General features: G+C 45.8%; 1 protein-coding gene across 1 annotated transcript in view; it reads left to right on the top strand.

Annotated features, from left to right (window-relative positions):
- Positions 1-3,660: 3,660 nt before the first annotated feature.
- Positions 3,661-10,508, top strand: part of sv2a (synaptic vesicle glycoprotein 2A) — a 29,228-nt gene continuing 22,380 nt past the window's right edge. Inside the window, exon 1 of the mRNA XM_069537505.1 lies at positions 3,661-3,827. The gene's annotated coding sequence lies outside the window, so the exon portion shown is untranslated. The remainder of the gene's footprint in view (positions 3,828-10,508) is intronic.

Here is a 10,508-nt window from a genome sequence, read left to right as displayed (position 1 = left end):
TGATTCATTCTCTGTGAAACTGAAACTTTAAGAACTGACATGTTTGCACAGATCGACATCACTTCCTTTAACAAGTTGTCTCATTTTACATTCAGTGATTTATGGATCTGGATGGAAACAGTCTGGCGCCTGCAGTGGATCAGACATCTGAGTGTGTGAGTTGCAGCTTGACTGAATCGAAACGAGCTGTCGGGGCCTCGGTGACTCGAAGAGCTCTGCTGGGAGCTGCTCTAGTTTTTAAAAACCAAATATTCTGGTTCCAGCTTTTCAAACGTGAGGATTTGCTGCTTTTATCATGTCGACCACGGAGGGAACGTGTTCACCTCTGTCAATCTGTGTGTGTGTGTGTGTTTGTCTGCAGGATTACACAAAAAAACACTGAATAGATTCCCATGAAACTCGGTGGAAGGACGGGACGAGTAAGAACACGTTATTCGAGCTGTGGTTCCACACAAAGCATTTTCATTTAGGGATTTTATTTTATTTTTTTCATTGTTTTTCCACATTTTCCTTCATTTCTCAGAGAATAATTAATCATGGAAACTAATCAGACATATCCGGGGGCGCTGATCCAAACAGAAATCTGGATCTCTTGAATTTAAATGTGGTGTGCAGCGTGTCCTCTGTGATCTTTGCTAGAATTAAACAGTTAGAAGACACAAAACTCTAAATAATCCCCAGAATAACGAGAATAATTGTTCTGTAATATCTTAAAAACATCTGTCGCTGCAGCAGCTGCAGTTTGTCAAACAAGGAACAAGCTGTGATTTGTCCCCGGTGAAGATTTAATAACTGGTAAAACCTGAAATCACCACGGTTGAGGTGGAGTTAAGGTGGAGATTGCTCAATAATCTGCAGAGGTGAAGGTTCACTGAAAGGCTCATGGAGGAATCTGTATCCCTGCGAACATCTGGACTCCGGTGCAGCCTGTTGCTTTGCTGCAGTGGAAACCTGCATCACTGATAAACCGAATCAGTCAAACAATCAATGTGGCCTTTTCAACGCTGTGGACACATTCAGAGGCAGGTTGTGTAACATCATCTGAGCTCACTGACAGAACGAGAGTGGCTCAGAAAACCTGTTGTCATAACAACTGGGGAGCGATGGATGATATTTTACCTTTTGAATAAAAGATAAAATGAGATAAACTTAAAAAAAAATAACAATTCAGCTTTTGCCTGATGTGCAGTGAAGATTACACAACATGGGATTATCCAGATTATCAGAATATCACAGGTGGATGATCTTTGGCTTTAAATCGAGGAACCGAACCATCAGCTCTCACCTCGAGGACGAAGAGTCTCTGAAGCAGTCGAGGCTGAGAGCAGCGAGGATCCTCCAGAGCAGATCCATGCCGCCTCCTGCTCTCATGGTAAAACACGCGTTTCCTCCGGATGCATCTTGTTCCAACGACACGACAACGAGCTGCACAACACACCGACCAGCAGACCTCCTGCTCCCACGTCCTCACAGAGCCGCCATCATCATCATCATCATCATCATCCTTCTCATCTTCATCATCTGCAGGTCTGTGCAGGAGGTGAACGCAGCTCTGCCTTCATGTCTCTGTGTGTGTGTGTGTGTGTGTGTGAATCTGTCGATGGTGTCTCTCCTGGTGTCTCCTCCTCCTCCTCCTCCTCCTCTGCAGCTGCACACTGTGGACGCAAGGGGGCGCAGCTGGGGCGCTTTCATTTGCATCAGTCAGACGCACGCGCCTGACCATTGAGCACAAATTATCTAATCCTTTAATTTGGTGTTTTTCAGTCAAGCTTTTCTATTAAAATGTATCATGAATATAAATGTATACTATAGATTATACATATAATATTTTTATATAAATAAATAATGAAAAACTCCAGAGAAACAAACCTTTGTGTGTTGTTTTGTATTTTGATGTAAATCAAAGAGAAAGTTTATGTTGAAGTTTGACGAGAGTCACATTGAAGGAGGTGTTTTAAAGTACTTCGTGTAGTATTTAATGTACTTTCATGGTGAGTTCATTAAGTCTTGGTTTCATAGTTTTAATGAGGTTTGTATCATCGGTAATACATGAAGTGGCCACCAGGTGGTGACAAGTGTTCGGAATCGAAAGCCTTGTTTCTTTATTTAATTGTAAGAATTGAAGATATGAACCTCAGCTGATTATCATCAAGTTAAAACACAGGAACAGGAAGTGATGTTTAACTCGTCATGAATGACAGTGGATCATGTTGCATCATGGGTAAAACAGAGGGACACAAAGTCACAGGAAGCTGTGTTTGAAATCCCTGTAGAGCCTCGTCGTTAAATTGGCCTTTGCTCTGTTACTGTGCAGGAAACTCGATGCCTGGAATTGAAATTGTTGTTGTAATCAGTCAACACTTTATCATTCTTTCTGTTCCTCTTCATCTCTCTTCTTCTTTTCTTTTCTCTCTTTCGGTCTCTTCTGTTGTGTCGACCGGTTCGTTCGTGTAGAATCAGACGGACGGTGACGTTTAAATCTGACAGAACTGACGTTGGAGATTTATCATAGAAAACAACCTGAAGCCCTTAAATGTGTCTGTGAGCAACACACTGAGCCAACACTGCAACTCTGGATCATTCATGGACGATTCCACTCTTCGTGTGCAGAGACATCACTCTGTCCTTTAGTAATGAATGAGTCCAGGACACTGGGCCTCACGTCCTCCATGTCCTAGTAATGTCCACGTTCTATGTCCCTGTGGAGAACTGTGATAAAACGCTCCAGTAATGTTGCTGCTGTGGTTTTTGAGACACTCGCTGACACTAATGAAACTTAAAGCCTCTAACATCCACTCATCACCCGTCACAATCAGACGGAGCAGGACGGAGGGCGGAGGAGCTGCCTCCTGCAGATAGCAGCTGATCAATAGATGACCCACTGAGACAGAAGCAGCTGGAGGCCTGGAGCGAGATGACGGACCTCATCAGATCCTGATGACAATCAGACGACAGCTGGAGAGTCAGTGGGGATCCGACTGAACGACCTGATGGAGGGGTGGGTGAGGGGGTGGGGGGGGTGAGAATAACTACATCCTGAATACAGAAGCATTTAGATTGATCATCACCTCCTCTGTAACAGTTCACTGTTAAATAAGAGACTCTTCAGGGAACAAAGTGCTCAAAGGTTATTGAGGTAAATTATTTTCAGTATAGTTCTAATGTCTCTTGTGTATAAAATAGGTTAAATCACATTATTCCTGTGATATGTTCCATCTATCTATGAACCTCTGGCCTGAGTCACTACAACACAAACACAACGAATGGAACTTCAGTTGTTGCCCACCAGGGGCACTCGTGTGTAGTTTTTTTTTTTTTTTTTTTTTACTCTTTCTTTCCAACGAGGCCAATTAGAGGCACGAGCGTGAGCACGTGCAGGGAGACGCTCGTCCCGCACAGTTCACTGCACCAACCTACTGGTGCAAATGGAGCACGAGAGACTGGGACACGCACAGATCCCGGGTTCCACCTGGCTGTGCGCCATCCTGTGCGCACTGTGACCCTCTAATGTCCAGAGTCTCCAAAGTAAAGCAAGCAGCCCCCCCCCCCACTGTTCTCCCTCAGAGGCTGAGAGGGGGATGGAGGAGAAGGTGGAGGAGGAGAAGGAGGAGGGGGCGGTGCCTCCATCTCTCCATCAAGGAAGGATGGTGCGTAAGGGGGCGGAGGGGGAGGAGGGTGCAGCTCTCTGCTGCTACGTCAGTGCACATCACAGGAGCGCACAGGACCTTTTCCTCTTCCAGGACTCGGGGTGACTCCCTGCACAGCAAGATTTAAATAAAAAAAGAGAATCCCGGTCCCCCTGACACGAGCTGAGATCCTCACGAAAGGTGAGTTGGACATTAATTCCTCTTTCAATGCGTAATTTCTTTACCTTTGCATTCATTTTAAAGCATCAACGCTCGCTGCTGTGTCCGTTCTCAGCTGTGCAAGCTGCAGCTGGAGGACATCTCTGAACATTTCCTCGTGTTTATGATGAAACTCGACATTTATTTACGGCAAAAAAACAATTTCCAGGCCTTTGCGCTGCGTAATGACCCCTAAACCTGTGCCCGAAGGAAATCGAAGCTCAAGTGGAGTCAGAGTGGAACAAATATCGATTATTAATCAGAAATATCACAAACACTGGATTTTTAAAGATATTCTGACTGTGTGTGTTTGTTTGTTTTTTGGTGAAATACGCGTTTCCCTCTTGTTCCTGCTGGGAGGTCTGGTGCGTTAGGAGCGATCACCATCATCCATCCATCCATCCATCCATCCATCCATCCATCCATCCATCCCAGCGTAGAGGACTCACTCTGAGTACAGAGGAGGGAGAGGGAGAGGGAGGACGGAGCCTGTGATGGTTTAATGTCATTACACACTTCATATCACCAGTTTCCCATCATGCATCCAGCTTCATGTCTTTGGTGATGGTTTTGGCACCGGCGCCCTTGTCCCTCTCCCTCTCCGTCTCCAGCTCCGCCTTTTCCTTCCAGTACACGCATATAAACGACTTTTCCCACCTTTTATAAAAACTCTTCCTTTCTCTGTGCGGCTACATTTGATTGGTACAATATCAGGAGGAGCTCAAACGTGCGGATGCAGCCGGTGCGTCCTGTCTTGCGTCGTGCGCCACAATGACCTTGTAGAAACCCAGCGGGGAGAATATGACGGACTGGAGGAGGAGGAGGAGGAGGAGGAGGAGTGATGAGCAATTTTGTGGTGTTGCTTTGCGGTGGTTTTTCTGTCAGTGGGGCTGAAACCCGCTTTGTGCTGATTGTGTGATGTTGTGTTCGTTCTTGTTTGTGTCTTTTGAACTGATCCTGATTCAGCTGCAGGAAACAGACCCACGTCCAATCACGTGTTTTAGAGGTGATGCGTTTTACAACTTTTCATGTGTGATGTTCCTGTGGCAGCCATCACTGCAGCCCAGTGTGTGTGTGTGTGTGTGTGTGTGTGTGTGTGTGTGTGTGTGTGTGTGTGTCCTGACAGTGTGATTTATAGTTTGTGATTGTACAAGTTAAAGCCTGATGCTCTCTCAGCCTCTTAATTAGTCTCTATTAGGCTGCAACATCATGTTGACGGCTCCAGTTCGACACAATCAAATGAATGTTGATTGTCTTCTTTGCTTTAACTTGGTGCTTGTGACCAGATCTTGAATAGAACGAATGTATTTCACATCCAGGAATCATCAGTCCGTCCCTCCGGAGGCTTATTTCTCTACAATTATCAATTTCTCCCAGTGATTATTAAGATTATAAGGAGGAAAACCTTCTGAAAACCACGTATCAGAGGTTTTCAGTTTGAATCCTGGTTGAGATGATGGAACCTATAAACAGAATTCTGTTTATGTGTCTGGTTTCAAACCGTTGGTTCCAGTGCAGGAAGGTTCTAAATGCATCAGTTTGGGCTGCGAGACGTGATAATGAACATTTGAACGAATTTAACAAATGATTAATTGGGAAATTAATCAAATGAATTGCTAATGAGAAAGATCATCACCTGCCGCCCTTGTCTGTTTGAATCGATGAAGTCTGCGTTTACCTGGACAACAACATTTCTATTAGAGACAGATTACTCTGATCATGATGTTTACACCAGTTGCTAAAAGAATATTCCACCGTTCATACATCTGTTTCCATCTGACCCAGCAGAGTCTGTCAGTCGGACACTGACGTACGTCGACGTCTTTGTACTGAGGTTAAGATGTAAACATCTAAAGCAACTTATCATTTTATTCTTTGACAACATGAGTTCTTATTAGTATCTTAGCAACCACTCGACACCAGACGTCACGGCAGACACAGAAACAGTGTGATGTTAAATCTTTAGCAGCCGGTGAGACTCAAAGGCCTGTTCACGCAGCTGCACACTCAGGAGCTCCACTTTGAGAGCAGGAGGAGCGAGGGGAGCTGCTCTGTTTGGTGTTCTCATTTTCTGCCCGTTACTCCTGCTGATTGGGCCGTGCTCGGGTCGGTCCGCTGAGATTAGCCCCGTCACAAGTTACAACTCGCCTCTCCCTGCAGCCGGCAGCACCGGGGCTGGGATGTGTTAGTGCAGGAGAAATATAGAAATAGAGAAAAAGGAAAACAGGTCGTTCCACCTGAAGTCATCGAGCCGTCGTCGAGATCAGACAGCGTCTCAACGTTTTGATCAGAGCTGGATCATTTGTGCTGCAGCGTTTCAAGAAAGCTCTTCTTTTTTTTTTTTGTACCCGTGACGCTGAAGATTTACTGTGACAGAGAAATGGCCTCCCCCCCCCCTCGTGTCCAGACGGGGGAGGGGGGGGAGGCAGGTCGAAGCAGCGATAACTCTCCATTAACAAGTGACAAGTGCGTTTAGGCCACAAGAGGTTTCCAACATCGTCTGCAAACAAAGGCACGTGGTTATAGGATATAATACTTTCCTGTCTCTTAATTAAATACTTCTGCTGGTACGTCACATTAATCAGAGATAATTAAGGTTTAATTTAAAACGTTCCTTGTGATTCATTCATTATTTTTATAGAAACGAACTTGGAGAAGGACGATGTGACTCAGTTCATTTACAAATCAAATGAAGAGAACGATCATATTTCTGTCTCGTTGTTCGTTACAGGATCGAATACAATTCTACAAATAAAGAGATTAAAATCTCCTTTAAATAAAAAAGTAGACTTCACAGACTTCACGTTCTCCATGTTAGTAGATGGGACATGGTCCAAATTACAAGTACACCCTAAATTACTTTTTTCTCAAAGATTCGTATAATTAGTTTTTATCACTGATGTTTGTTTAATTGTTTCTCATAAGTTTGGTTTAATTATTTATAAACCGGTTCAAACGTCTTGATTGACAGCTGAGACTGATTTGCAATTGGTTGATCTCCGTTCTGGATACTGTGGCTCCACCCCCGATCGCTCCTGCTCAGACTCTGGCTCCAGCCACCAGGGGGCGATCCAGAGGCTTTGGCTTCACTTTTCAAACACAGGTCTAGAGAATAGCCGATAGTTTCCCCTGTTAGTCTTTGTGCCGAGCTAAGCTAATTAGCTCCTGTCTCTGAAACGTGAAACCGTTACTTTAATGTGATTGTGACTCAGAACATCGTCTTCAGAGCAATTAGTCGCTAATTACAAAAACCTTTTAATTAGACCTTTTCCAGTGGATTGTTGTGGGACCTATAAAATAAAGCATCTGCTCTCCTCTGCTGCTCTGCTTTAAAATATCGTGTTCAGTTCAGATTTCACTTTACACAGTAATGAGGTGACACACACACACACACACACACAGAAACACAAATGGCTCTGATGCCCAGAGAAGCAAGAGCAACAATCTGATTCAGAAAACCTCACACCCACTGTTCTCAGGGAGAGAAGAGCTGCGGCAGAGCATCTGCAAAGTGCCGAACAGTCACCATATCTGCGTGGTGAGTTTTTCCTGGAGAAGCTTTATAATCCGTCTCTGTAATCCCTGCCGCAGAAGATTTCCTTCCTGGAGTCGCTGGTGCTCTGCAGAACATTATTCACTGCTGCACCAAGCACGTTTGATTTGATTGCGTCATGTCAGGACCTTCTTCTGGTCCTTCACGTTTGTCCACAGTGAAATGTCTCAACATCTACTGGAAGGACTGCTGTGATGTTTTGTGCAGATGTTCATGGTCTCTACATGATGAACCCTCCAGCAGCAGCTCAACTTCTTCACTGATCCAGCGACGTATCGATGGATTTTAAAGTTGGCTCAGACCTTCATGCTTCCCACAAGATTTCCTCAAATGCTCCGTTTGTGGCAGTTCCTCGTGTTTAGTGCTAATCAGCAAATATTAACGTGCTAATTTGTTAAACATCAGCATGTTAGCATGTAGCTAAAAGAACCACAGCGCTGCTTCTCAGGTTATGTTTACGTCTCTTACGCAGATGACACGTGGATCGGGAGAGAACCCATTTCATTTTGATTTGGACGGTAACTCGGGTGTAAATGGTTTTATTATCTAATACCTGAGGCTGTTGTGTCTGTGATTGGGAATCTTCTTCCATGAATTTCATTTGCATCGACTCAGCTGCTCAGTCACACCTTCTGTGTGAAACCCATTATGCAGCGACGGCAGCTCACAACACAATTAACGTTGAATTCTAATGACCTGAACATTAAAAGATGAGGCTGATGAGAGCTGAGGTGGGAGCGGTTGTGCACACAGCTGTGTTGCACTGTGTCTCTCCTGTGTGCTGCAGGTTCTCTCAGCTGCCCTCAGCCTGACTCTTCAGTCCATTTTGCAACGAGCAAAGCCAAAATGGATGCAGAGAGCTGACGTCACTGTTTGACATGGTGTTGCTAGCCGCCCTGGTGCCACCAGGGTGACAGTGCACGCTGCCAGCCCGAGCAGGGGAACAATGACGTGACTCGCAGATTCTCCCAAAGGGGACTCGTGCATGTGCAGCCGGGACGGAGCTACCACCCAGTGACTCTATCAGCCGGTCGTCACATCCCCTCCTCTCAGGCTGCTCTTATGTACTTGGCCTGTATGGGCCTGCAGCCGTGAAGGAACACGCTGCAGCAGAATAAAACTGTCACTCCTCGTACGGCTGCGTGCAGATGTCACGCTGCGGTTGGTCCAGATGAGCAGGAAGTGGAGGGACGCTCTCTGTGTGGGGGGGGGGTTTATCGCGCCAATACATCACCGCTGAGGGGCCGAGTCGACTCTGCCACCTCCGTCCTTGTGGCCCGGAAAACAAGACATGAATAGTTGATGAATCCTTCACACACGGCCTCAGCAGGAGTCCTGCTGAAGCTCAGGCCTGAGAAGCTGATGGGAAAATGATGGATGATGATGACGATGGAGGAAAAAATGCTGGTGGATGGTTGAAAGTCTGAGTAACAGAAGGAAGCTTCGTTCAGGGCAGGATGGAGAGAAAGAGCCAGACACTGGTGAACGTGTGTCTGTACAATGAAACAGAACACAATGTTCCCCCTCCCCCAGCTCAGTGGGCATTTCAAGGACTTTACCAGTGAGGGGGGGACGTCTGTGAACCCACTCCTCCAGAGAACTTCTCTCATTCTGACCAGTGTCAGGAGATGATATTGATTTAACATTTGAAACCTCAGGCGAGCCGAGAGCCTGTCAACAATGAGGCGGAGTAAATCATCCCAACAAGAAAAGTAAATCTTTTCCAAACACAAACAAACTCGTGAGGAGACGACGATTTAGATTTTATTTGTGTGGTTGTCCGACTGTAAAAGATTGTGAGTAGAGTGTCATGAAGAAGAGATCGCAACCTTGATGAGAACATCTTGTTGTTTTTGAGTTTTAACTTCTCACGGCCTCATACGGCTGAATGTCTCCTCCTCTGGTCCGACTCCGTGTTGGCAGCGGACGGCGTTCTTTATTATGAGCGTGGGTGTTTGTGGAGTCTTGAGGGGGACATCGTCAAACAGAGCGGGCGCGTGGGCCGTTCACCCAGGATGCAACGCTCCTGTTACACTCATGAGAAAAGACTCTCCAACTGAGGGTGAGCAGGAAAACAGATTCTATTGACGTCTGTGGGCTTCAGGAGCGTTTTATGTGCATCTTAGTGGGTTGTGAGGGGAAACAGATAAACAGGGATCCTTCCTGCTGATTTCCAGTGGGGGTTGTGAAGAGAGAGATGACTGCAGAGCACAAAGAAGCACATAGAACTGAACTCAAAGCCAGTTGTGAGACAGTTTGGCTGTTGAGTGATGTTTCTTCAGTGTTGAGGAGTTTTTACGTGGTTTCATACGGGAACTGTTGGGCTCTGGTCGAGGTTTACGCTCTCTGAGTTCTAGTTTCCTCCAGATTTCAATAAGCGTCTGTGGAGGGATGGGACATGACCCAAGGAAGAATCTGGATCTTGATAGACGGGCGATTGTGTGGATTTGTCGTGTTTAGCGAATTAATCGAATCTATCCCAGGAGAAAATGTGTGCGTCACAGCGAGCAATCAAGGAAATAAACTCAGCGCTGCATGACATTAGAAGCCATCTGCAGCAGGGAGGATCCACGAGTGACCTCATCATTCACACACACACACACACACACACACACACACACACACACGTGATGCATTACACTGTAATCTCACTCTTTCCACACGTGCATTTCTTTTTCTATTCTTTGATTCTCTGGCGAACACGTTCACTCTCTCACCAGACGCTCTCAGGCTCTCCAACACGTCGCTAACTGCAGCGTCTGTGCCGTCAAATGAGCATCGAGATTTAAACCGAGCGTGAAAACCAAAGTGCAGGAAAGGACGAGAGCGCCTCCACAGAAACTGCATCACAGACACAGTTTGACTCCGTCGTGGCAGCAGACGGTGTGTTTTCTCATCAGCGTGGGTGTTTGTTGACTGAGTCTTGTGGGGACATCAGCAAACAGAGCGGACGCGTGGGCCGTGCTGACCCGACCCAGGATGCAACGCTCCTGTTACACTTCTTTCATTTGAGAATGTTGTGATTTGGTTTTGAGGAGCAATGAATTGATTATTGGATTGATTGAAAAGTAATTTCATTAATCGTTTCGAGGGATTGGTTTTAACTGGAT

The sequence above is a fragment of the Paralichthys olivaceus genome, chromosome 13 (assembly GCF_024713975.1).
Source record: "Paralichthys olivaceus isolate ysfri-2021 chromosome 13, ASM2471397v2, whole genome shotgun sequence".
Classification (NCBI taxonomy): Eukaryota; Metazoa; Chordata; class Actinopteri; order Pleuronectiformes; family Paralichthyidae; genus Paralichthys; species Paralichthys olivaceus.
The sequence above is the reverse complement of the archived record's forward strand: the minus strand, read 5'-3'. Positions and strand labels throughout refer to the sequence as shown.